Below are 14,826 nucleotides of genomic sequence, written 5' to 3'. Positions count from 1 at the left end.
TTGAATTTGATGCATTCCTCCTCTTGAAGGTGTAGCTTTATCAGGTTCCCTAGTTGTTTCCCACTGTAAATTTTTCTCGGCTAGGTCTTCTAAGAATTGCCAAGCTTCAGTAGTTTCTTTGTCCATAAATTGGCCTTGGCACATGGACTCTAGCATGGTTCTTGAGTTTGAATCTAACCCCTCATAGATGATCTGGCATAGTCTCCAAGTTTCTATTCCATGGTGTGGGCATTGGGTCAAAAGATTCTTGAAACGATCAAAGTACTTCCAAAATGATTCACCAGCTAGTTGGTAAAATTGATTTATTTCATTCCTAATCCTAGCTGTTTTATGATGGGGAAAATACTTTTTTAAAAATGTTCTCACAAAGCCCTCACAAAGTTGATTAATCTAAGTTTGACCTCATCCTCTGTTAATTGCAGTTTCATGGTTGCACATACCTCCTCAAATTCTCTAATAAATATATAAGCATCCTCTAATCCTGTGAATTTTGGAAGCATATTTATGATTTGAGGTTTGATTTCAAAATTGTTAGCTGTGGGTTGTGGCAACCTGATACAAGATGGTTGGATGGAGCCAACTGGATAACACAAATCCTTAAGGGTCATGGGTTGGATTGGTTCAGCCATTGGAACAACAGGAATTGACTCAATTCTAACTAGACGACCCGACACTCTTCTCCACACACTAGGTGTACGGTTCTCGATGTTTATATAATTTTTTTTTTTTTAATAAAATTTTTATGTATAAGGAAAAGAAAGAAAAGAGAAAAAGTTCTAAAGAGAAGATCCTAAGGAGTCCTAAATCTAAAGAAAAGTAACCAAATTAATTTAAATTTAAATTTTTTTTTTTTTTTCAAAAAAGTGAATCAATAAATTAAACTCAATCTATCCTAGGGTTAACCTAAATCTAGACAGCTCCTAACTGTTCCAAGATGACCCTTCAAACCTTCCAAGTGGAGATTGATCAACTAGTTAGCCAGGTAAGTATAAGAGGTGGGAGGTTCACTCATCGTTGCCTTTCTAGACACCAAACGAGTTGGCCAGGCCAGCAACTGAACCAATTTAACAAACCACCCTCAGGGACTTGCCTAGACACCAACTAATCAAACAACTCAAACTTGGTAGAACTCTTAGGGTTCCTTGTCCTATTGAGCTCGAATTCCTTAAGGTTGACGTCTAATCGATTTTAAGATTAAAAGTCTAGGTAATGCAATATGATGGAGATGGTTTTTGAGCTAAGGAAGGGTAATGAAATCCCCACCTTATCTTGTTAATGGGTTGATGCCCTTAGATTAATTATGAAAATGCAAATACAAATAAACAAGATGACCAAGAATGTAAAAGATTTTAATTTAGAATTTTTTTTTTTATTTTGATATTTTACTTCACGATTATGAAATGTCTTTTGTTTTGTTTTATATTTTTTTTTTGTGATTAAGTAAATTCAAATGATTAGGTCTAAAAGCAAAAGTAATTAACTAAAAATAATAAAAGAGAAATTAGAAGCGTACCTGAGTTTTCCAGCAATCACCAACTAAATATAGAAACCTAAAGAAAAAAGAAAGAGAGTTATAACGCACGAAGAACAAATATTTGAAAATAATTTAAAAGGCCAAATCCCCGGCAACGGCGCCAAAAACTTGATGTTCAAATCTTAAAATTTGTAAATAAAACCGCAAGCGCACGGTGTGCAGAGTAGCACGACCAGCGAGTACGGGTCGATCCCACAGAGACTTGGTTTTAAAAATGATTTTCAAATCTATGCTCAAGCGAGCTTTAACAAAAATCGAAAGTCGAAAGTTGTTTGCTAAAGACAATAAGACTAAGGATCTAGGGTTTTTGAATCCACTAGATCTAGATTAGGAAATTCTACCTAGAATTTTTCTTATTGATCCTAACGACTACTCCTCTTGTCTTTCCCAAGCATAGATTATGAAGGGACTAAGGCCCAACGATAACCCATCAAGATTCTTTACAGGGGAGTAGTAACTAGGATCCCTTAGAGTTTTCTCCTCCTATGCACTGAATCAAGCATGAACTATGAAGGGACTCTGACCCAACTGTAGTTCATCAAAAATTCTTGGCAAAAGAGGAAGAAAAAGAAACCCTAAGAAAAAGAAAGAACCCTATGTAAAATCTCTACTCATGATCTAGCTTCATCGCAAACCCTAGAAGGGATGCTTAGCTAGACATGATCTAAATCTACTTGCAAAATTTAAATACAGAAAAATAAACTACCCTAATTTCATAAATTAAACTATCCTAATAAATTTAAACTGCATAATTTAAACTAACCTAATTGCATAAAATTAAATTGCATAAATTAAACTATCCTAATTGCAAGAAAAATAAATTGCATAATGTAAAGAGATGAAATTGCATAAAAATAAGATTTTATATATAAAAAAAATTTATTACAAAAACCTCAAAGCTCGAGGCTTGAAAAGAGAGCTAAAAAACCCCACTATCTAGGGTTACAAGCTTGATCGGAAGGAAGAATACATAAAACAAGGGCCTTTGGGGGCTTTTTATAGGCATTTGGGGGTTATAAGGTTTTCAAAACTTCCGATGTGGGACTAAGAGGTTTTAGGGGGTTTATGGTGTGCCGATGGGTCCATGGTCCATGCGCCTGTTGCTGTGGACCAGGAGGCTAACCAGATCACCAAATCAGTTGATTTTTGACCAATTTTGATCTGATTTGACTCGGGTTTGACCCAATTGAGTCTTCTTTCTTCATTCTTCAATTCCTGGGTCAATTTAACTCCGTTTTGCATAAAATTTGCGCCGTTGGAATCCTCTTTCCTTGTTCTTTCTATTGATGATCTCTTCTTCTGCAAAATATAATAACAAGTATCAATTTCTTAATAAAGTTAGATAATTTAGATATTAATTGATACTTTTTATGTCAATTTGTGACATAAATCAGATATCCATATGAAGCTCTTATGCTGATCAGTCTCTCCGGGAGTGCTAGCTTGTGAAAATACCCTTTGTTGGCGATCTAAGAGGAATATAAAGAAGATGAAGAACAAGAAGATCCTCTTCTTTTTCTTTCTAAATCCATGCATTAGATCTCTATGATAGAGATCAAGAGAAGAATCTTTTCTTCTCAATTCTCCCACGCATAAGAGAGAACTTTTTTCTTTTCCTTTCATGTCTTTAAGAAGAATTTTTCTTCTCTAATTTTTTATGATAAAAATTAGATCTAATTTAATTTTTTATATAAAAAATAATATAGATTCTTATATCCTAAAAAAATCAAAAAGAAAGATCCAAGAGAAGAATCGTTCTTATCTTTTCTTCTCTCTTTTTCTCCTTGATCTAGAACCCTAGGAAGGCCCAAATATCTAACTAGATTTTTTTGATATTTTTTCTTTAAATTCTCATGTTAAAAATTAGATCTAATTTAATTTTTATACTAAAAAAAATAAAAAAAATTAGAGAGAATAACTCTTTCTCCAAGGCTGCGCACTAGAAAGAAGACTTTTCTTCTCCCTTCTCTTCCTCTCATTGGGAAGAACCTTTCTTCTCTATTTTTTTGCTATAAAACCAGAAAAAGGATCTCTCTTTAATCACTTGGAACCAATAGTAAACTCTCATAAGATCCCTTCAAAAGGGTTTGGAGAAGAGGCTTGATGTGGAAGAGTATGGGGCGTCCAACCCTTGGACTCCCCATCCTAAAAGGTTGGTGACAAGGGAGAGAAGGGGGCGCCTAATTACTTCATGAAAGAGATGGGGGTGTGGCTCTTCATTAGGCATGGGTTTCTCATGGTGAAAGGAGAGGAGGCATAGACAATTAATAGTATATAAGGTTTATGAGTTGGTTAAGTCCTATTCCAAATAGGACTCATGATTCTTAGTCAAACTCTAACTAATTCTTGCATCCAATCCTAACCAACTTAGGAATTAGTTATAACAAACTAATTAATTTGGTCTTAACCTAATTAGAAAATCAATTAACCTTAATTCAATTGAAAAATTAGTTAGATTAAAACTCCATCAATCTAGAGATTGATTTTTTGGATATAAGATCATATCATATTCGATAGGGCTTGATCTAATCAAGTCTATTATTCAATAGGATTTGATCCAATCAAACCTAAATCAAATTAAATTGAATCTTTTTAAATTAAATCTGATTTGCATCCCTAAGATCAATTGGAACATGTCCTGTTATCCATTCAGGATCCAATCAATCCAAAGCAAACCTAATTGAATCTAATTTTATTAGATTTAATCCAATCTCCATTGTTAAATCAAATTAAGCTAATTAATAATCAAATTGTTAACTAATTATTCTTCTAATTTATCAACTATTAGTAAATAATTTATTGTAATATTTGCATAAGATTAATCATCAATCACATTGATAATTAGATCCTTCCACGATTCATAATTATCGATCAGTCATTTAATCAGATAGGTACTTCTATGTGTGTGACACTATAGATTTGAACCTAAGCCAGTAGTACAAGAATAATTCTTATACCAATCAATGTAACCATCTAGCAATAGGATCCGATGTCCAGATAGATCGAATGTGTGCCCAACAACATTCAAGAACCTACGTGGATATAGTTACTGTATAATTCATCCCTTTGACTTTCGATGCTCAAAGATAATTTAGGGTTAAACTATCAATCCTAGATGAATAGTCCACATTGTGTCTCAATCTCAAAAAATTCTGTGACTTCTCATTAGGACTACTCTAATCAAAATTTTGCTGAATTGAAATACAATGATGCATCATCTCTAATTTTACTTGGAGTGATCAATCTCATCTTGACTCGTACTCAGATTTCACAAGTACTTGACTGTATCTAAAAATCTTTCATCATCAAATTAAAAATTTGGATAGTCTGGTATCAAAGTACAGTGAGTTGCTTGCAAGTCACTGAGGCAGCCTCAGGTCAGAGAGATACTTATATCTATATCCCATCAGAGTAACCCTTGACAGCAGAGTGCTCTGGAGTTGGTTATGCTCAGTGAAATGTAGTTCTATATTTCACTCGTATGCCATACCCATGTCACCACATGCCTTGGTTAAGAGAACAACCAACTAATATAGCACACAACAACCTACACTCGATACAATTATCATCCTTGTAATAATTGTATCATTTGGCCATGAACAAGATTTAAGAACTACATGATAAATTCTTCTTTATCATTTTGAAAGTAGCTCTAAGGACTTCATCATAACACATAATTTTTTTTAAGAAGATGTATTCTTTATGATGAATCTACCAGATGATATTTATCAATTTATAATTCATATACATGCATAGAGTATAATCATTTACAATCTAGATGATTGGCTTTAGAATATATTTTCCAACAACTCTCACTTGGACTAAAGCTAATCGATCGGTATCAAATATCTATTTTTCATTTGTGATTATCGAACTCCTTAGATCCAATTTCTCTAGTCAATGGGTTGGTCAAGTTCTCCTTTCAATCGATCTTCCTAAAGTTGATTTTACCTCAATCTTTTTAGATAAGGTGATTGCAATGCAAAAAGTGTTTGATTCTCAAATGTAACATCAATTCTTTAGCTTGAGCTATGGCTCCAGTACTGCTGTCAATATAGAAGGATTGGACCATCAACGAAGGATGCCACTCCAAGCGTGCTAATAAACTTCCATAACCAAACAACTTCTTTACCAGCATCAAATGCCATAAAGAACTCCATATCATAAATAAAACTGGCTACTAAATACTGTATGGAACCTTTCCAGCGTGTCGCTCTTCTTTTTAGGATAAAAATATAACCTGATACAACTTTATTATTTTGATCTAACTAGAAAGTAGAATCTATATTCCATAAGTTTTAAGTCAGATTTGTCATAAATGAGCTACTTGTCTTTAGTATTTCATAAATACTTAAGGATGATTCTCATAACCTTCCAAACCTTTATAGAGAACAAAGATGACAATCAAACTTTTATTCCCTGTAATGTAAGGATGCCATTTTTGATTAAAAAAATTTCATCCCAACAATATAAAGAATACTATTACAAAACCATCAATCCATTTGTACATATAGGATTCTGCTTCATTCTCAATGAAGCCATCTGTTTAAAATATATATTCCAACTTCGAGAAGCTTGATTCAATTCGAATGGACTTGAGGATTACCAAAAGAAAAATATCTCATCATAGTCAACACTATAAGTTTGATGAAATACTTTGGCAACCAAATGAGATTTATAGGTCTCCACTTTTCCATCTGTGCCTCTTATCCATCTGAAAATTCACTTATACCCTATGGATCTTACCCTTTCAGGTGAATCAATGAATGTCTATACAATGTCGATCTTCTTGAACTTCAATTCTGATTTAATGGCTCCAAGCTACTTTTCAAAGTTAGATCCCTATATGACATCCATATGGGAGATCAAATCTTCATCCTGAATCTTGAAATCAAAGTATCTGTTCGACTGATATGGTACTCTATGCTATCTGCTCAAGGATGCCTTTACATTGAGCTTCGAATTTGATCTAATCAACTTCGATTTTGTTGGTTCATGTGTCAGTGTGGATTTCTTTACCTATCAAGCTTCACCAAACTTATTTTTAATGGCATCAGTTTCTTCACCAAGGAACTGAAGGAAGGACCACATTTTTTCTTGTAGGATCTTCCAGATTTAATGAGATCTGGGGCAGAATATTTCAAAAAAAATTATTCTATTTTATTTTAGATCTAAGGTCTATTAGATCTAATTCTTATTATCTGATATTTAATCTAAAATTAAATCTAAAACTTGAGGATTAGAGTAATACATCTAGGGTAACTAGATTATCCTGTAGATGATCGCAGCAACGCCCGAGGTTCTAAAATAGTCATGTAGTTATCGGCCTCTATCGGTATCCACTCGAGCAGGATCTGGATCACCTTCTCCTCATGAATCGTTGCTCCAAAAATCAAATCTGGATCTGATCTGAATGATCTTCAAAAGATCTTTTGAAGCTGAAGCAGCAGCTTCTCGACAAATCTCTGCAGCCTTCTAATCAGAGAGCCACCACACCTTGGACAAGCACCAGATGGATGCCCAACCTCTTGGACATGAAGAGGAGAGGGAGAGGAGCATAGGGGGCATGGAGAAGTAGAGGGGTTTCATATTTTTGCTGGGTATTGAGTAGAGTCACTAAACCCTAGGCGCAGACAGGGTTTAAATAGACCCTGCTGTGCCATGCAGTGCCACATCATTCAACCAATCAAAAAATTCTAATTAATTTTGAAAAAATTCTAATTGGTGGAGTGATATCATCTGATAATATCAAATAAGAACCCCACTAAACCCTCCTACTGTTGGCGCCAACACTGGATAAACACAGTGAGATTGGTGCCCAACAGTTTGAGTCGATGAAGGCATAGAGTCCTCATCTCATGGGACTCTATCCTTATCCACTTGGGGCGCACACCATATCTGATTATGGCACCCACTTTGAGGGTAAAATTAGTAGGTGGACACTCCACAAAAACTCTCCAATGACCTCTTGCCAAGTGGCCTTCAGTTCAAGGTCCATGGGTCAACATTTGACCGATGTCCTAAAACGAAAATGGTAGGTGACAGGAATTAGCAGGTGTTGTCTTAAATTTATCTCATGAATTAAGATAAGTCTTTTATGAGCTGGATTAGCTCTAGTCAGACTGAGAGAAATCTTCTCAAGATTCTCTTGGTGAGTCAAATCACATTTGGCTCAGTCGAGATAGAAAAGATTACATGAGAAGAAAGTTAGGCTCAATCGTGTGCTAGCATGATTTCCTTGAACCTAATTGGATCTAATCCAAATCAATCGAACTGGGCTAGCTCAATTGATGACATCTAGATGCTAACTCTTATTTGTGTGACCCAGTTAGGTTCATTTTCGTATGGTAATGAGACATGTCATGATCTCATCATCGACATCATCGAAACTCCTTTCGATGGACTAGAACTCTTCTGATTCAGATAATTAGAATAATCGATCATCAAGATCATTCTAATTGCTCTCAAAATCTATCAGTGACACCTAGCAATGTATGGTGGCAACCCATCAGAAATGAAGACGAACCTCTCGATGCAGCTACCTATGCGATTGAGTTTCTCTACCATGAGTCCCGATTGAATTAGGGTTAAGGTGAACTCGTCAAACCCAACATCAGTCATATGAATCAATCGATTGATCCGAGTCTGATGTGAAACCACAATGAAAAACTCTTTTCCATTATTTTACTTTGCCATGGCCATGGGCTTAAGGACTTGATCTTTCGATCATCATAGGACTACTTCTCTTATCTACCGAGGTTGATAGATCCCATTTTGGTGCAATCTGGTTTCTACAATGAATATGCTACAGCCAACATACACCTCAGGGTTTTGAATGGCTAGAAGATCGAGTTATGGTACAGTCAAACTATAACACACTCAAGGTGAACTATCGATGTACCTCAGATCAAAGAACTAGACACACAGCTGCAGCATCAAGCTAGTCATCAACGAGAAGGTAGACTTCCTTATGACTGCTCGATGTGGTCACGCTCAGTACTCTCATTCTCAATGAATATCTGTACTCTCATTCTAGTGCCTCTACACCATAGACTCAAGATACATCTATCCTTAGGAAGTGATCGTACACCAATCTTCCAGATCGATCACCATCCTCGTGATGATCCTATGGTCAGGAGCTGTTTATGAGTTAGTTATGTAAATTCATGTCTTAAATTTTCAACTCTTGAAAATATGAATTAACATTCCTACTAATTCAAAGGATGTATCACAGACATATGTACATAATGTGATAGTAGAATAATCTTTTTATTCATTTATAGTCAAAATTATAAATTTGCCTTTACATTTGTATAGGAATGTGTCAGCTAATCTGGTATCTAGGGCACACATCTAACAAACTCCCACTTGACCTAATGCCAATTGGCTACATATTTAAGTCTCATCTTCTCAAGGTGGGCTTCGATCTTCTACTAGCCTAATAGCTTTGTCAGTGGGTCTGCCACATTATCTATGGAGTCGACTCTCTTAACCTTGACATAACTCTTTTCGAGGTAATCACAGATCAAATAAAATCGCCACTCAATATGCTTGGACTTCTGGTGAGACCTTGGCTCCTTAGCTAGGGCTATGGCGCCATTATTGTCGCAGTAAAGAGGGATGGCATCCGATGACATCACTCCAAGCTCTGCAGTAAACTTTTTGTACTAGAATATCTCCTTCGCAGCTTCTGATGCAGCAATATACTCTGCCTCCATGGTGGAATCAGCAATCACCGTTTGCTTAAAATTCTTCCAGCTAACTGCACCACTATTGCAAATGAACAGACTTTCAGATGTTGACTTTCGATCATCTATATCAGACATAAAGTCTGAGTCTGTAAATCTCTGAACCTGGAGTTCTCAATTCTCAAAGACTAGAAACATATTCTTAGTCCTTCTCAAGTACTTAAGGATATGTTTCACAGAAGTCCAGTGCTCTTCGTCTGGATTCAACTGATATCTGCTTGTGACACTCACAGTATGGGCTATATCAGATTGTGTACATAGCATGGCATATATGAGGCTCCCTATTGTCGAAGCATAAGGGATCTTGCTCATGCGTTCAATCTCCTCAGGTGTGCTAGGGCACATCTTCTTGGAGAGATGAATGCCATGTCTAAAAGGTACTAAACCTCTTTTGGAGTTTTTCATGTTAAACCTTTTTAGCACCTCCTCTATGTACATCTTCTGTGAAAGTCCTAGCATCTTATTTGGTCTATCTTTATAGACCTCAATACCCAGTATAAAGAATGCTTCTCCTATATCTTTCATAGAAAACTCCTTAGACAACCATACTTTGACTGAGGTCAACATCGAAATATCATTTTCAATTAGGAGGATGTCATCAATGTACAGTATGAGGAAGACAACTGTGCTCCCACTGACCTTCTTGAATACACATGGTTCCTCCTCGTTCTTGATGAAATCAAATATTTTGATCACATCATTGAAATAAGTATTTCAGCTCTGAGATGCTTACTTAAGTTCATAATTGGATCTTTGCAGCTTGCAGACCTTGTGATCATCATCACTGGATGTGAAACCAAGTGGCTATTCCATATAGATATTTTCCTTAAGATATCCATTTAAGAATGCCGTTTTTACGTCCATCTGTCATATTTCATAATCGAAATAAGCAATGTGCGGATGGATTTTAGCATGGCTACGGGCGAGAAGGTATCCTGATAGTCAATGCCTTCGTGCTGACTATAACCTTTCGCTACGAGCCTAGCCTTGAATGTCTCCACATTCTCATCTGCACCTATATTTCTTTTGAAGATCTATTTACACCTAATAGGTACAATACCTTCAGGTGGATCTACCAAGGTCCAAACTTGATTTGAGTGCATCGAGTCAATTTCTGATCTCATTGCCTCAAACCATTTCTCAGAGTCGATATCTGATATCGCCTCGTCATAGGTCTTGGGGTCATCACCATGAGCCCCATTTCCCGTGAGGAATATTTTTTCTACATCTTCTTGTATGTTACCTAAGTACCTTTCGGGAGGATGAGAAATCCTAGTTGATCTACGAGGTGGAAGAGGTTGTGTTAGGACTGGTTCTAATTGATTGGGTTCCTCAGGTTCTTTAGCTCATTGCTCTTGGGAGATAATTTCTTTGAGCTTAATTATTCTTCTGATGCCACCATTTTGAATAAATTATTTCTCAAAAAAAATAGCATATCGATTCATAATCATATTGTGATCTTCTGAAATATAGAAATAGTATCCTAATGACTCTTTAAAATATCCTATGAACCGAGCTCTAAAAGATCTGAACTCTAACTTATCCGTCTGCTGTCTCTTGACATGAGCCAGACAACCCCAAATTTTGAGATGACTCAGATTTGGTTTCTTACCATGCCATATTTTATACGGTGTGGTAGGAACGATTTTAGAGGAAACCCTATTCAATACATATATTGCTGTCATGAGATAATATCCCCAAAGAAACTCAGGGAGGTCTGTGAAGCTCATCATGGAACGGACTATATCTAATAGGATCCGATTTCTCTGTTCTGAAACCCCGTTGAGTTATGGTGTTCCAAGTGGAGTCCATTGAGAGACTACGCCATTATCCTTAAGATAGTCTAGGAACTCCCGACTAAGGTATTCGCCTCCTTGATCTGATCGAAGAACCTTAATGGGCTTTCCTATTTATTTTTCTACCTCATGTCTGAATTCTTTGAACTTTTGAAAGGCTTCAGACTTGTGTTTTATTAGAAACACATATCCGTACCTAGACATATCATCGGTAAAGATAATGAAGTAGACATAGTTGCCTCTAGCCGGCACATCAAATGGGCCGCACACATCCGTATGTACTAGGGCAAGTAGGTCTGTGGCCCTTTCCCCATGTCCCATAAAAGGGAGCTTGATCATTTTGCCTTGAAAGCATGATTCACAAACTGGATATGACTCGAAAGTCAATGGACTCAATAGTCCAGATTTTTCCAATTTGTTAACCCTGTCTTCCACTATATGACCTAGCCTTAGGTGCCACAGATACCTATCATTTAGACTATCTCTAGGCCTTTTAATTCCCATGGCATTCACATTTTGCTCGATATGAAATACAGATACATCAATATGTAGCTGATAGAGATCATTAATAAGAAAACCATTTGCAACTTTATTATTTTCATAAAATATGTTATAATGGTTCTTATGAAAGAATATCACATAGCCTTCTTGTGCTAAACATGAAACAGAAATCAAATTCTTACTTGCTACAGGCACATAATAATAATCTCTAAGAACTAAATCTAATCCTAACGATAATCGCAGAGGGTAGGTTCCCACGGCTACAGCAGCAACTCTTGCTTCGTTTCTGATGCATAGGATCATATCTCCATCCCTCAGCCTCCTTCTCTCCTCAAGACCCTACATAGAAGTGCATAAATGAGCACTAGAACCAGAGTCAAGTACCCAATTGAATGCAGAGAAAATCATAAGATTAGATTCTATAATGAGCATACCTTCAAAAGGACCATCTTTCTTGTTCTTCAGGGTGGCCAGGTACTGAGGACAGTTCCACTTCCAATGGCCATCTAAATTGCAGTAGAAATATTTTTCCTTTTTAGCAGCCTTCTTCTTTGGTTCCGTCTTCTTCTTCTTCCCATCCATCTTCTGCTTCTTCACAGACTTCTTCTTTCCAAAAGACTTTCTCTTGGAAGAAGTCCGCTCCATAGCAAGGACTGAGCCTTTTAAATCTTTCAAAGAAAGCTCAGTCGTAGCCAATATGTTCATTAACTCAGCCAAGGTACACTACATCTTATGCATATGGAAGTTCATGATGAACTGACCATATGCATCGGACAAGGACTGAAGGATCACATCAATCTAAAAATCCTTATCTAAGATGATACCGAGCTTCTCAAGCTCCTCAAGGTCCTTGATTATTGTCAAACAATGATCTTGGACTGACTGTCCATCATGCATTTTAGCCTTAAAAAGTCTTTGGCAGACTTGATACTTGACTGCATGACTTTGTTCACCAAACAACTCTTATAGGTGAGCCAACATTTGACGGGTAGTCATAATATTCTCATGCTGGCACTGTAAGTCATCAGACATTGTACCCAACATGTAGTACCTAGCTTTGTTATCTTCATCCGTCTGCTTTTTCAGAGATGCTCTCTGTTCAGCAGTCGGACGTGCTAGCATGGTAGGTGGGTCCTGATCTAAGACATGAGTCAGTTTCTCGAAACTGAAAATAATTCTATAGTTTCTTAACTAGTCTTTGAAATTGGGTCCAGTCAATCTGTGGGTGTCTAGTATTTTAGTTAGGGGATTGGACGCAGATATATTTTCTGTAGATAGTCAAAAGTTTTTAGTTAGATTTTGTAATCAGACTTAACCAATTTGTTTAGGGATTTTATTTTTAAACAAATTAGGCTCCCACTATTTTCTCAGATCCCTACACTCTCTAGGCAGAGATATGAAAATCTCCATGATTAGTGATTTCTAATGGGTGGTGTGGTCTCACCGACTGGCTCATCACCTCACCTAATAGTTATTGATGATGGATCAATCGATGAGTAGACAACTCTTGTCCAATGATTCTCTAATCATGGTGCATCCAAAACTTGGTCTCTAATTCATGAAGCTCACCGTGTCCGAAATATTGCTCCAATCCTTAGTTAAGTCAGACCCATTATTTGCACGAACTAGATTCCTGATTGAGTCCCTCACCATATCCAGAATATTAAGCACAACCCATCCTCTAATCCGTAGCATCCAATGCCTAATGGATATGGTTGCATCTTTCCGATGCAACTGAGCCACTGTAACCAGTCAAGAAGAATCAATCCCGAAAAGATGTTAGATGTGTGCCCTAGATGCCAGATTGGCTGATATATTCCTGTACAAATGTAAGGGCAAATTTATAATTTTGACTATAAATGAATAAAAAGATTATTCTACTATCATATTGTGTACATTATGTCTGTGATACATCTTTTGAGTTAGTAGGAATGTTAATTCATATTTTTAAGAGTTGAAAATTTAAGGTATGAATTTACATAACTAACTCATAAACAGCTCCTGAACATAGGATCATCACGAGGATGGTGATTGATCCAGAAGGTTGGTGTACGATCGCTTTCTTAGGATAGATGTATCTTGAGTCTACGATGTGGAGACATCAGAGCGAGAGTACAGGTATTCATTAAGAATAAAAGTACTGAGCGTCACCACCTCGAGCAGTCATAAGGAAATCTACCTTCTCGTTGATGACTAGCTCGATGCTGCAGCTGTGTGTCTAGTTCTTTAACCTGAGGTACATCGACAGTTCACCTTGAGTGTGTTATAGTTTGACTACACCATAACTCAGTCTCCTAGACATTCGGAACCCTGAGGTGTATGTTGGCTGTAGCATATTCATTGTAGAAATCAGATCGCATCAAGAAGGGATCTATCAACCTCAGTAGATGAGAGTAGTCCTATGTGATCGAAAGATCGAGTCCTTAAGTTCATGGCCATGGCAGACTGAAATAATGAAAAAGAATTTTTCATTGAGGTTTCACATCGGACTCAGATCGATCGATTGATTCATATGACTGATGTTGGGTTTGACGAGTTCACCTTAACCCTAATTTAGTCAGAACTCATGATAGAAGAACTCAATCACATAGGTAGTTGCACTGAGAGGTTTGTCTTTATTTCTGATGGGTTGCCACCATATACTGCTAGGTGTCACTGATAAATTTTGGGAGCAATTAGAATGATCTTGATGATCGATCATTTTGATCGATCATTCTAATTGTCTGAATCAGAAGAGTTCTGGTCTATTGAAAGGAGTTTTGATGATGTCGATGATGAGATCATGACATATCTCATTACTGTACAGAAATGAACCTAACTGGGTCACACAAATAAGAGTTAGGGTCTGCATGTCATCAATTGAGCTAACCCAGTTTGATTGATTTGGATTAGATCCAATTAGGTTCAAGGAAATCGTGCTAGCACACGATTGAGCCTAACTTTCTCCTCATGCAATCTTTTCTATCTCGATTGAGCCAAATATGATTTGACTCACCCAAAAAATCTTGAGAAGGTTTCTCACAATCTGACTGGAGCCAGTCCAACTCAGAAAAGATTTATCTTAATTCATGAGATGAATTTAAGACAATACCTGCTAATTTCTGTCACCTACCATTTCTATTTTAGGACATTGGTCAAATGTTGACCCATGGACCTTGGATTGAAGGCCACTTTACAAGAGGAATGTCATGGCCTGGCCCAGCCCATGTAACAATCCCAGCCCAGAATCAGCCAAAGCCCAAACAAA

At 36.8% G+C, this 14,826-nt stretch overlaps 1 non-coding gene across 1 annotated transcript; it reads left to right on the top strand.

Moving 5' to 3' along the window:
• Positions 1–214: 214 nt before the first annotated feature.
• Positions 215–321, top strand: LOC140854532 (small nucleolar RNA R71). The gene has a single exon (XR_012137738.1). It is a non-coding gene; the product is annotated as a small nucleolar RNA R71 (small nucleolar RNA).
• The last annotated feature ends 14,505 nt before the right edge of the window (positions 322–14,826 follow it).

This window comes from Elaeis guineensis, unplaced genomic scaffold, assembly GCF_000442705.2.
Source record: "Elaeis guineensis isolate ETL-2024a unplaced genomic scaffold, EG11 Super_Scaffold_1000033, whole genome shotgun sequence".
Taxonomy (NCBI): Eukaryota; Viridiplantae; Streptophyta; class Magnoliopsida; order Arecales; family Arecaceae; genus Elaeis; species Elaeis guineensis.
The sequence above is the reverse complement of the archived record's forward strand: the minus strand, read 5'-3'. Positions and strand labels throughout refer to the sequence as shown.